The 12078-nt window shown below is 42.6% G+C and overlaps 1 long non-coding RNA gene across 1 annotated transcript; it reads right to left on the reverse strand.

Moving 5' to 3' along the window:
* Positions 1-5830: 5830 nt before the first annotated feature.
* LOC135327527 (uncharacterized) lies at positions 5831-10879 on the reverse strand. Its single transcript, XR_010387792.1, has 3 exons — positions 9408-10879; positions 8833-8911; positions 5831-8419 (listed from the first exon to the last, which is right to left on the reverse strand). It is a non-coding gene; the product is annotated as an uncharacterized LOC135327527 (long non-coding RNA).
* Between the last annotated feature and the right edge of the window lie 1199 nt (positions 10880-12078).

Consider the following 12078-nt stretch of genomic DNA (forward strand, 5'->3'; position numbering starts at 1 on the left):
TGAGGCTTCCACCACCACAATAATGGTAGCACACCTGAACCCAAATGGTTTCCAGCAAATATGTAAGAATGGCTTTGAAGACTTTTCTGCCTGATCATTAGAGCCAGTCATCAAAATCTCCATATAATCAACTTATTGCAGAGATGCCCAAGTCATGGAAAAGGGCTGGGTACCCTTAGATCCTGTTTCTAAATTATCTAGATCCTTTCATTACCTGGTACACCTTTCAGATAAAGGAGGGCCAATTGCTCCAGTACAAACCCTTGTAGTGAAATAACTATGTCAACATCAAGGCTTAAAACAACTCTAACTATACAAATTTCTAAGTAAATCTAATCACTGCAGTACCAGAACTGCTGAAGCAAGATTTCAGAGCAAAAGAAAGGAAACTGCACGAGTTCATCGTCCCAGGCCCTTGCTTTGAAACAGGGCTTCATACTGCCAGAGCTAGACTTCTCTGCATGCAAAAGTAAGTAATGTAAAACCCTATCAGGCAGCTCTCCACCACAATCATCAGATCACAGACCTCTTTTGTTATGTATGAAGCAACCATGTAATGAACCTGAATGCTTTTCTGCAAGAGCCTGATCTAAAACTTGCTGAAGGTGATATTGCCGTTAACTGCAATACTTTTCCAGTCAAGCCTATAATAATTGTTTTCTGATATGCTACTGCATTGCTCTTCATGCCCTTTCTCTCCATTAGTAGTCATATGATTCTCTAATAGATGGTTTATTGTTCAGTTTTATTTTGACCTGAGGTAGCATTTTCAGTAGGTAAAGAACATGTGAGCAAACCAACAATTTAACAAGCTCATGAGTTGCTGCCACTCTTTAAGCAGAACGGAGAGAGCACCCTTGTTTTTGTAAAGCGCTGCTACAAAAAACAGCCAACAAGAAAGCGTTAGGAAGTCTTGGTTCTGATCAGAGAGTTCGGCCTGAGGTCTGCCCACACCCTGTAACCCCTTCTGTAAGCAAATAAAAGAGGGGGATGAAGGTGTTTGCTTTATTGCTGAGCCTTTCTCTCTCCTTTTGCTGAAGAGTCCTTGCTTCTGGAAAGGACTGGGTCCCATTTCTTTACTACCGCAGCCTGCACTTGAGGCTGTGTTACCTGAGTATGAGGTAGGTGTGAAGTACAAGCACGAGAGCATCAGCTCAGTCATCTGGGACAGAGTTTACTGTTTGAGATTGTTGTGTCAAGATTCTTCAAGACTTGGCTAAATAGATTAAATATAATAATGAAAGATTTACTAAAACAAATCTGCTGCTTTAAATGGGGAAGAAAACAAATGCACACACCTTCTTTGCCTTAGTTCCCCAACTGCAAAGTGTCTTCATCGCCAATCTTATTTCAGAGTGATGTTCTCAATTAGGGATTGTGAAAGACAAAGATACCACAGTAGTGGAGCTCTATAAATATCTTAAATAAAAACACATGGACAGACACATGTAGCTGAAGGACTTCATACTTCAATGGGCATAACCACAATATATTGAAATAATTAAATTCTTCGCTCAGAAGTCTTGAAAATAATTGTGTCCAGTCTCCCCAATTCATCCTCTCCTATTTTATAAGATAATTATGGTCAATGAATATATTCAGTTTTTGGAAGCAGAATTCTGCAGCTTCTTCTCTTTTCTGTCTTCATCCAAAAAGCGGGCCAGAGAAACAATAGCTAAGTCTGTGCATAGTTAGGTCTGCAATATGCCACTGGCTTTCCTTCATACGGTTCCCTTTGAGTCAAACTAGCTGATTAGCTCTGAGATGCCCATCTCCATAGAATCTCTTTTCCCACTGCCAACAAAAAAGGGGAGTTGCTTTTGCAGTTGCCTGAACCAGAATAGTGCTTCTGGGATTTTTTTCATGCACTCTCTCTGTGTAGAATAGTCAACATAATAGTGCAACATGACAAGATGTTGAGCCACAGTGCCAAGACAACTTGCACACTTTGTATTTTTCCTATTAGAGATGCATCAGTGATTCTGGGAGAGAAGTGGGGGGAGGAGGAGAGAGAAAATAGTCTAGAGCAGTCAAGCCCAGCACAAAAAGCCTTTGTGTTTTCATGTTTGCATTAAGATGGAGCATCACAGGACACTGATGATTCTTAGCATTTGTTTAAGTGTTATAATAAATCTGACCCTTTATTAAGACTGTTTCCCCAGCAAAAAAAAACAACAGACCAGAAGATTACAGACTGCATACTGCTTCTTCAGCTGCAGACCTGGTGCTAGATGAACAGCAGGTGAACAACTAAAATCAAAACCTTCCTTCAGGTCCCTTCTCCCAGCTTTTCCAGGAGTTATTCCCCCCAAATCACAGCAGCAAAAACTGTGAATTCCATTTGTTTTCTTAATACTAAGAATCAAGAAATATGTTGCAATACAAAGGTTTTGAATGCATTTTCCTATTTTCATTTTTCTTCTGAACTTACAGCAGGTTTAAGGCCTGTTCGTTTGGTCTTTTTTGGTTTAAGAATATTTTAAAACCTCAAATAGACAGATATCCATGGAGCTGATGTTTCTGAAAAGACCTGTAAGAACTGCTATAATAAAACATGCTTCCTACCAGGCAGCAGATTGTGTTAGATTTAAAAGACTTTGACCTGTGAGGATGAAAGGGGCAACAATTTATTTCTAATGCTATCATCCAGCAACTGGATCAAAGAAGGAAACTCTTTGATCAAGAGAGAGGACAAGAAAATTCCCTCTCAGAGCATTCTGCAAGATGAACATTCAGTTTTTCTACTGGACTTCCAGGAGGGAAAGGGGTTTTATACTTTATCTTTGCACCCTTCCAAATGCAGGCTATCCCCAGTGCCAACAAAAATGACAAGAGCTAGAAATGGGTCTAATTTGCTGCAGTCCCACCTTTACAGCAGCCTGCCAGTTAGACCTCCACTGTGCCGTCCTCAGTCAAGACTCCCAGACCTGCTCTGGCTCCTTCTCTTTGACTCCAGGATGCCTATAATAGTGCCTTCGAGCTGATCCAAGCAGTCTTGTTATCTATTCTGGATCTGAGCAATTATGCAGGAAAATCATGGTTGGATTATCACGTCCCCCTCTCCAGCACCATTCTCCACAGAGTACACAGGTGAGGTGTCTGGGGTCACATCACAAGGTCCTTCATGCTCTGGTCTACACTTCCTTCCCAGTGAGCTGTGAGAGGGCTTTGGAGCAGGCCTTGGTGGGAAACATGTTAGTCCATGTTAGTAGGCTGAAATGGCTACCAGCTACTGAAATCACAGCTGGTTCCCCCACCATCTGTAAGAACTTGCCCTGCTCCCAGCCACAGCTGTTCCTTTCCCACATCTGACCACATTTATCATGACTGGTAGCTCTTCTCCTTCTTCCCAGCTTTCCCATGCAAGCTCAGCCTCTGCTATCTTGTGTGAAGAAGTCTGATCTGTGATGGTTGCCCAGCCTGATCCCCAAATCACGGCTACAGAAACGCCAGGGCATGCTACATGAGGACTGTCAGCACGCTCACTCCCTCACTGCAGAGGTGACACAGCCCACGCACCAGCAGCACTCAGACTGTCAGCAGTCAGGGGTCAGCTACTACCATTGGTCCAGTTTGTGCCCAACAGGGAAACAGTAAATCTAGAGAGACTTTGCAGCCCTTCTTTTGCTGTGACTTGGATCTCACAGGGAGTGTGTGGGAGGCCTGGACCTTCTTGCAGCCCTCAAACCCATCTAATTTATAATGACCAGGAAAGCAGTCAACTCTTACGAAGGACCTAGTCTATGCCCAGGACGGGCCTTTCTCACTGCTCCAGAACACACAGATCCATTTGAAAGCCTTCATTTTATAGGGTGAAGAAAGTGCATTTTCAGCCTTGAGATTATGGGGAAGGAGTGCTGTGTGATTTCTAATGGAAATTTGCTTGTTAATTATAAAATAGAAAAAGAAAAGTAGGATTACCCTCACAAAGGAAAGTGCGGCTACCTTGCATCATGGTCTTACTAACCCATGAGTTGTACAGTAGGCTGCTGCTCCTAAAGGTCCACAAAACCAACCTATGCCTGGGGCTCTGGCAGAGATTATTAACTTTACCATTTTATTGGCTTTCTGATGCAGATTTTTAATCTGGTGAATTATTTTTAGAAGGATTAGGTCAGGAAAACATGCACATTTCAGTGCAGTATTGTCACCTGTGAATGAAATTTTGGCTGCAAATTACAAATATCACATCTACTTGAGAAGAGCAAACATCAATATATTTAGGAACAGGACAAATGCTGAGTCCTTCATATCCAGCTTCATAACTAATCTGAGGGATTTGTGTTCATTATAAGGATGCAGTAGAAAATGAGCAGAGGGTCACCTTCCAGTGTAAAGCCCTACTGTAGCCCCAGTACAGCTTTGCTGTAGAGAACTGTTACCCTGAAATTTGCCAGGTGCACTCTGCAAGCCAAGGAGAGTATTTTAAGTTTAAAGGAAATTAACTGGTGGCATGTTTTGAACTACAACTCAGTGAAGAATTACTCTCTGTTGAAATTTTGACTCCTGCACAGAACTAATCCACAGATTTTCGCACTGAATCTTCCCTCCAAAAATAGCTTTTTCTCTGTTAAAAATGTAAATATAGAAACTAAGCAGAGGAGAGCTACCTTTTAAGATATAAATCACTTTTCAGTAAAACATTTTCTCTTTAGCCTTGCTTTTCCATTAAAAAGGTTTTTCCAAAATAACTTTTTAAAAATGAGAAAGGGAAATCTGGAAAGGTTGAACTTTTGGGGAGGGGCAAGTCTCTTTATTTGATTTGTTTTTAAACAAAGAAGTGCGTAAGAAAACTTCTCAAGGAAAAGCCCCTTGCACTTCTACCACCTTCACGGCCATCTCTTTTCTAATCCAAAATAGGTTGGGGGAGGAGGGGGGAAAATGATTAGTTTATATGTTCTTTACATTCCTTAAAAGTGTTTTTGAAAAAGACATGCTTTAAGTTACTAAAACTACTACTTTTATTCATCTGTTTGGAGCCCAGATCTGATCTCAGTTGTTTCAATGTGATTTTTGCAACTCATGGGTTTTTTTGATCGTAAGCAGCACTTTGCTACTTGGTTTCACAGGGGGCAGCATAGGAAATAAGGAAGATGCCTGTAGGCATCTCCCATCTAGTGTAAGGGATTATTCAAAGCAATAAAGTTGGAAACAGTAATTCTCTGTGGCCTCAGCGGAGAGAAGCTGGCACATCCATAAGACCATTCAGAGCACCTATGCAGATGCTGCAGATCCTGCTGTGTGCATGAGAGAGAGGGAAGAAGAGAGTCGATGCGAATTTTCCCACCTATCTGTATTCAAAGCCCAAGAGGTAGTCTTGGCAAACACGGCAAGCTCCAGCTGCCTCAGGAGGCACCATCAGCCCATGCTCTCTCTAAAACAGCAGAAAAACACCATCTTTGCAGGAAGCAGGGACCACTGGGTCCAAAAAGGCTGCAGGACTAGAGAAGCCCCTCCTCTTCTCAATGCTTCAAGCACCAGCTGGTGCTGGAGGTCCTTCACTTCTGTGGATATGCATCTGCCAAAGGTAATGATGTAAAAAAGCCCTGCAAAAGCAGCAATCTACTACAGAGGGCATGGCAATGGGTATGGGATTTGTGTTATTGGCTATGGGTATGCCAGGATCTCTTCCATAGCTGGTTGGAATGAAGTCCAGAAATCTAATAAAGTGGAAGCCAAGAGTCACACTGTGTTGACAACCACTTCCTCAGATCACCCTTTTGTTGTGTTTATGCATTTAGGCTGTATGCAAAGTCCGTGGCAAGTTATCAATTATAAATCATAAAAGGAGTTTGCACTGTTAACATTTCTCATAATATATCATTTATAGAGTCATACCACAACATTTGCATAAGCAAAAGGATGCCACCTGAAGCCAGAAATGAGGTAATTAAGTTATACAGTAGAAATGTAAATCCAGTAACCTGAAAGGGGAGGGGAGACAGAAGTGATACAAGCCCTTACACAGCCATATAAGGTCCCAGGGATAAGTCAAAGGCACCACAGGGCAATCAAACAGGAAGAAAACAAAGTTATCCCACACAGAGGACAGAAAAAACAGGGCGACCGGAGCAGTTTCTCCAGCAGCCAACTGTAAGAGCAAAGGAAGAGGCAGCAGAAAACACTTCAGAATATGCCACCTCTAGGGGGAACTGCCCTCAAAAACTAGCTGTGTTGAAGGAGTAACCAAAAAAATAAACTACAATCTTAATAGTCATTTTCTCTTATCTTCTATTAACTTTATTGAAGTATCATAAGTCTACATTCCTAAGTGAACACCCTTTTATCCTTCAAGCTCATCTAGTGATGAAGCTGACTCTTCAGTAACATGAAACAACAACGATTTCCATTCCTCCCAGGGTGGAATCAGAGGATTAGCATGCTTTTCCAATAAACATAAGCTGAAAAAAATATTCCCAGTTTAGCATGCAAGTAGCAGCATGGACCTCCACTTAGCTGCTCTGCTACTGCTGAGAGGAATAATTGTCCTCTAATGGTCAGCTGGGCACAGGAGGCCCTCTGTCCTGCAGCAAGATAGCAGGACCATCCCCAAGCCCAGATGGCCTCCAGCAAACAAAAGTACTTTTAATGCCTCTCTGACTCACAATAAAAGCCACATATCAAAATCTCCACACAGCAAGAGCCCAAGGAATGTACCTCAGGAGCCCAGGATGCAATGAGGAACACCTGCAGCCATGGATGAAGAGAGTCCCAAGAGGCACCCTCAGCAATCACCCCCTGGGCTTGGCATAAAGCTAGGTCTGAGGCAAACCCTCATCCTCCAGCTGCCTCCCATCATCCTCCAACCCCTGTGCCTAAATAGATCACCTGAATCCCATAGCCCAGGGGCACCTCATTTGAACTGCTCATGACCCTGAGCATTACTACAGCCATATTTTGGCCAGCCTGATTTAAAGTCCCAGTCTTATGCACAGCTTTGTGCATGCTTTGTTTTATTCCCATGAGGAGCAACCCCAGGGATTTCTGCATGGGTCCTGTTAAGCACATGGAGTTTTCACTCTCCTACTTTCAAGAACTGTAAAGCAGATCCAGGGAAACCAGTGGGACTGCTTAACTCCCACCATGCTAGCAGGCACTTCAGTGTCTCACTTGGCTTGCCACACACGTTGGAGGCCAGTATTTGCAGGGCGCTTGGAGCAGGGCTCCAGTCCCTGCTCTGACATGTGAGCGGCTGTGAAGTGGTGACTTCCCCTTCCAGTTAAAGCTCATCAGCTGGTGTAAATCAGCTTAGCCTCCCTGACACTGGTGCAGCTATAGGGATTTACATCTGGCAAGGCTCTGGTCCATAAAATTAATCCCAATTTCCTTTGAAGCTCAAAAGAGAAATCTCAATATTTCCTGAGGTTTGGGATGGGGGGCAGACACAAACAACATCCTAAAACGTTTAAATAAATGGAGGCAGCAGCATTTTGAAGTACCACTTGCTCCTCTAGCGGCTTTGCCAAAACAAACAAACAAACAAACAAACAAAAACCAGTAGTGGTGTGACCCTGTGACTTTTTATAAGGCCAGTAAAATCCCATTACATCAGAAAGTTCAAAATATGAACAGCTGCTTTCATTGACTACATCAATGCAGCTGGGCTGGGCAGCCTAATCCATGGACAGTAGAGTATTTTATAAATACTGCTCAGACAGACAGGTTAGATTCAATTTTCTTGTGAGCTCATTCAAGACAGCTAGTTTCCATGACAGGCACATTGTTATCTCTTTTAACTGCCACCATCTGAAAACCAGCTACAGTTTTCAAAGAATTAAACCCAGGGAGAAGGAGGAGAAGGCAAAGGAGAATATCTTTCATTGCAGATCTGACACCGGTGAGGCTGTGACTTGACTGATACCAAGCCGCAGGAGAATATATCACTGACCTTCACACTGAGCAGGGCCATTTCCAGCCAGCAGCAACAAACTTGCTGCAGAGCCCTGCCCTGCTCCCTGGCCAGGTGGGGACCAAGCTGCTCCTGGAGCACATCAGTGTTTTTGCCTGGGGGAGCGTAGCAGCAAAGCACACAGCCATGGACTCCTCCATCCTCCCTGTACTTCAGTGCATTGCAGCATCCTGGCAGCTAAAGGACTGGATCTTGCCATTGCAATTAGTTGTACTAGAAAATCCAGTGGGGTAGGACAGAGAGAAAGGTCATGCATATTTATGCAAGAGCTGACACAACTCTGTCAGCCTCTCTGTTACAGTATCACTCACCATACCATATCATACAAGCTTCCAGCTGGACATGTACCCAGAGCAGCTCAGTTTGGAGAGATTTATCCAACAGGGATTGCGGCTGGACCCTACTCCTTGGAGATGGTGCTGGGCTCTGCTGGCTCCAAAGGCTTTCCCATCCCTCATGAGTGTGTCTCCCAGCAGCTGCTCACCTCCATGGAGCATTACCTACTCTGAACTAGAGGAAAGTATATGATAAAGAAAGTGGTTACATGCCATAGAAACAATGAAATGTAGATGAAATATCAGTTTACTCCTTTCCATTGTGTAAAGCTTAAATACAGCAGTATGACTAATCAGAGCTTTGGATGGCCTGTGTCTGGAAAGAAAGAGTTAACCCAGGCTTATCTACCAGGACACACAGAAAATCCCAAAGTTTCTACCTTATAGTTTCCCAAGAAGCATGTCTCCAGTGATGAGCAAATGATCATTACAGAGGTGTTTCACAGGAGAGAGAGAACAGCAAAAACACAGCTGCAAACCCCAAGGAAAAATTCATACATCAGGACTGAAGCTGGAGAAGTCCCACAAGAAGAGCTGATTAATGAGTATTCTGAAGAATATTATGTAAGCCCTGATGTCTGACGTTACCTCAGCATTTACTCCATGTACTGTCCTCATGATGATCTTCGTAACAGCCTTCATAGCCATGGGCCACAAGCTGCCATTCCTGTCAAAAGACATTTCATGATGAACTTGCTGTGGGCATTTGACTGACGTGTCAGAAGTGCCCAGAGAGGTCAGAGGGAGGTGACATTATTGCTGTTACAGAGAAAAAGTGCAGATAATGAGAACTGCAAATGTGTAAACAGGGCAGCTGAGGAAAGATTTCTCCTCCTTGCTTTTCTGTTTCTCTAAAACCAAAACAAACCCCAAACCATGGGCAAAAGGTGTTTTTCATAGCAGCCTACTGAAACATGCATCCACCATGAAGCCTGTTGAACTTGCTTGCTCTTCAAGCATTACAGCTGAGGTGTCCCTCAACAAAGCTATCCAGCAACACAAGATATCACTGGGTAAAAAGGCCTTTTTTCCTGCATTTTCCTCTCTGTCCTTCCTTAGGGTGATCACCCTTCATTTGTTGCATCAGCCCAGCTGTGTTCAGTCAATGTCCTTCTTGCAGAATTTATTGCTACCCAATTAAAAAGGAAAAATTTATTTCCTACCTTTGAGGCAAAATTTTTAGAGGAAGGTCCTGCATTGCTGCTGAAGGCCCACGCTTTCGTCTTCATGGGCAGAGAAATCATCCCATAGAAGGTGCCATTGGCAGTCATCCACACCTAAGAACTATTAATCATGACTTCCTTAAAGAAAATAATAATTATAACTGAGCATTCAGGAGCTATACATATAGGGGTAGCACCTTCCCTGTGATGAACTGAGTTCAAAGCGGTTCACTCAGTCCAGCTGGAGGAACCTCTCACAGCAGTCAAGCCTCCAGGGGAGAGAAACTCCATTTCTTTTTCAAGCTCTCTCAGTCCTGAAAATACACGCTGAAGTCAAGGTCTTCAGGGCATCCTGCCAACTTCAAGGAGGCCATTAATGAATAGAGGGATCAGCTTAGTTTTGGCCCATTTGATCAAGGTTCAGAGTACTGCATCCACAGGGACAGCGTCTGCCTGAAAAACAGTCGATCCGCACAGATGATTTCTATTAGTGGGCATGAATTCTTTAATCTCTGACTGACTACCAAGAGCTGCTGTAAGGGAGGGAGGGGGAAAGATGGGTAGAGAGAGGCCAGAATTTTTATCCCATGTCCTAAGGGGAAAAGATTTATTCACTCACACTCTGCCTCTCTTCCTAAGTACTTCTTGAAGCTACTGGCCAACTTCAACTAAATTCAACAGAGTCTCAGAGGGATAAGTCTCAAAAATAACTGAACTCCTATGAGCTCGATAAGAAATAGCAGCAGAGAGAATAAGAGATCCCTGTTAGCGTTCCAGGGAAAAGCAGGCAGCCAAGACCAGGCTGCCAGGCACTCTCACAACGAAAATGAATCACAGCATCCACCTTTTCCCTGGCCATCCATCTAAGGGTGAAATGTCTTTGCACTGAGCCATTTCCCCCGATGAATACAACAGTCTGTGTAATGCGTCCAACCTCAACAGGAAATGCTGTGAGCCCAGGTAGCTCTTTCTTCTCCACATTACAGAGAGGAAAAAGGATTAGACTAGATACTAGTGAGTGTGAAAGCATCAACCCTGACAGGATGTGGTGAACCAAAGCATTTTGTTGAGGTACCTTTGGCAATTAAAGAAATAAAAGATAACATTCACAGACCATATATGTCAAACTTGAAGCATATAGGATTGCCTTTGAATTATGCATAGAGGGAAGAAAAAGAAAAACTGATCTTACAACAATATAATACCTGGCAGGATAATGTCAAACTGAACAGAATAATCCTGGGGAGGGGAAACAGTTTTTTTTAATTTTTTCTTTGTCTGTTTTCTGAACAGCCGTTCAGAAATGAAACTTCAGGAGCCAGTCCTATATTTATACACATACACTTAAGCACATTGGTAGTTCATGTGAGATACCAAAGTGACAGACATGACCTGGGGGCTGGGCAAGGGGTTTCCACACTGTAGATGCAGACTCAAAATAAAATCAAATTCCATAGCTGCAATTTGAAGATACATAATTTATATTGAAAATAAGGTACATATTTTCAGAGGTGATTGTAATTTATCAGAGGTGCTGATATTCTACATGACGCAAAGTATTTTGCTCAGGGTAGCATGTCTTTCTTCACTGACTTCCAATTAGAGCTATGGGCTTGATGCAGGAATACCTGCTAGATGACCACGCAGGTCCTTTGGGCCTTAAAATCAGTTCATCAAAAAATGTGGATAAATTAATTACTTTCAGTTCTAATTAACTAGGCTTCACATGGTATCAGACAGATACTTGTATGTTCATCAGTTATCTTAGTCTATAGATGAGATTACAAGCAAAAAGGAGAGAAGAGAACAAAAATTCCTCTACCTGTCTTCTATGCATCACAAAGCAAACATGAAAAGGGAGAAAAGGAAAACAGCAAGGAAAAGGATGCAAGTCCTTCTTTCATAGCGCACTTTACAGATTCCTTCAAAAACAGCAAATAAGGTTCTCCAGTAGAAGACAACCCCATCTTCCTGTCATTTCTGACTTAACTTACAGAAGTAACTTGTTTGTTTTGCGTACAGTTCTTGTTCCTGTACATAGGTTGTGCTAATTTCTTTTATTCTTACTGAGCAATGGAGCATTTTTCTTTGCAAAAAAACCCAATAAATATTTAATTCATAAATGTGAGAGAGGTGATGAGCAAAAATATACAACTAATAAAGATAAATGGCTTTCGTACTCATGAAGGCTTCTTAATAAACAGTCAGTGGAAAAGCATGCCTGCTGGGCAAACAGAACAAAATAAATTGCGGACCTTATACTGCAAACATAGCGTTAAAAAAAAAATCTCAGGAAACAACGTTAATGCATCATTAAGGTTGAGCATTTAAATCTATAGAAGTGAGCACAAACATGAAGGAAGGTTCCTGTGGCAACATTAATTGGAACTTATTGCACACTGTATTATTGATGATTGCATATATTTAGTTGCATAAACAAATCGCCAAAGCTGTATGCAGCTGGAATGCCAATGAGGGATGTGCAGCCCTGCGGCTTCTCCTACATCGTGAGACCCACCAGGTAACAAGTGCAGCAGGAATGGCTGACAGGCAACCCATAGATACACACCAACACACACACACACACACACGCACGCATGCATATACATACACAGCAAAAAAGCCCAACAATTCACCAGCTCTACAGGATATATCTTCTAGTTATTTGTAT

The sequence above is a fragment of the Dromaius novaehollandiae genome, chromosome 2 (genome assembly GCF_036370855.1).
Source record: "Dromaius novaehollandiae isolate bDroNov1 chromosome 2, bDroNov1.hap1, whole genome shotgun sequence".
NCBI lineage: Eukaryota > Metazoa > Chordata > Aves > Casuariiformes > Dromaiidae > Dromaius > Dromaius novaehollandiae.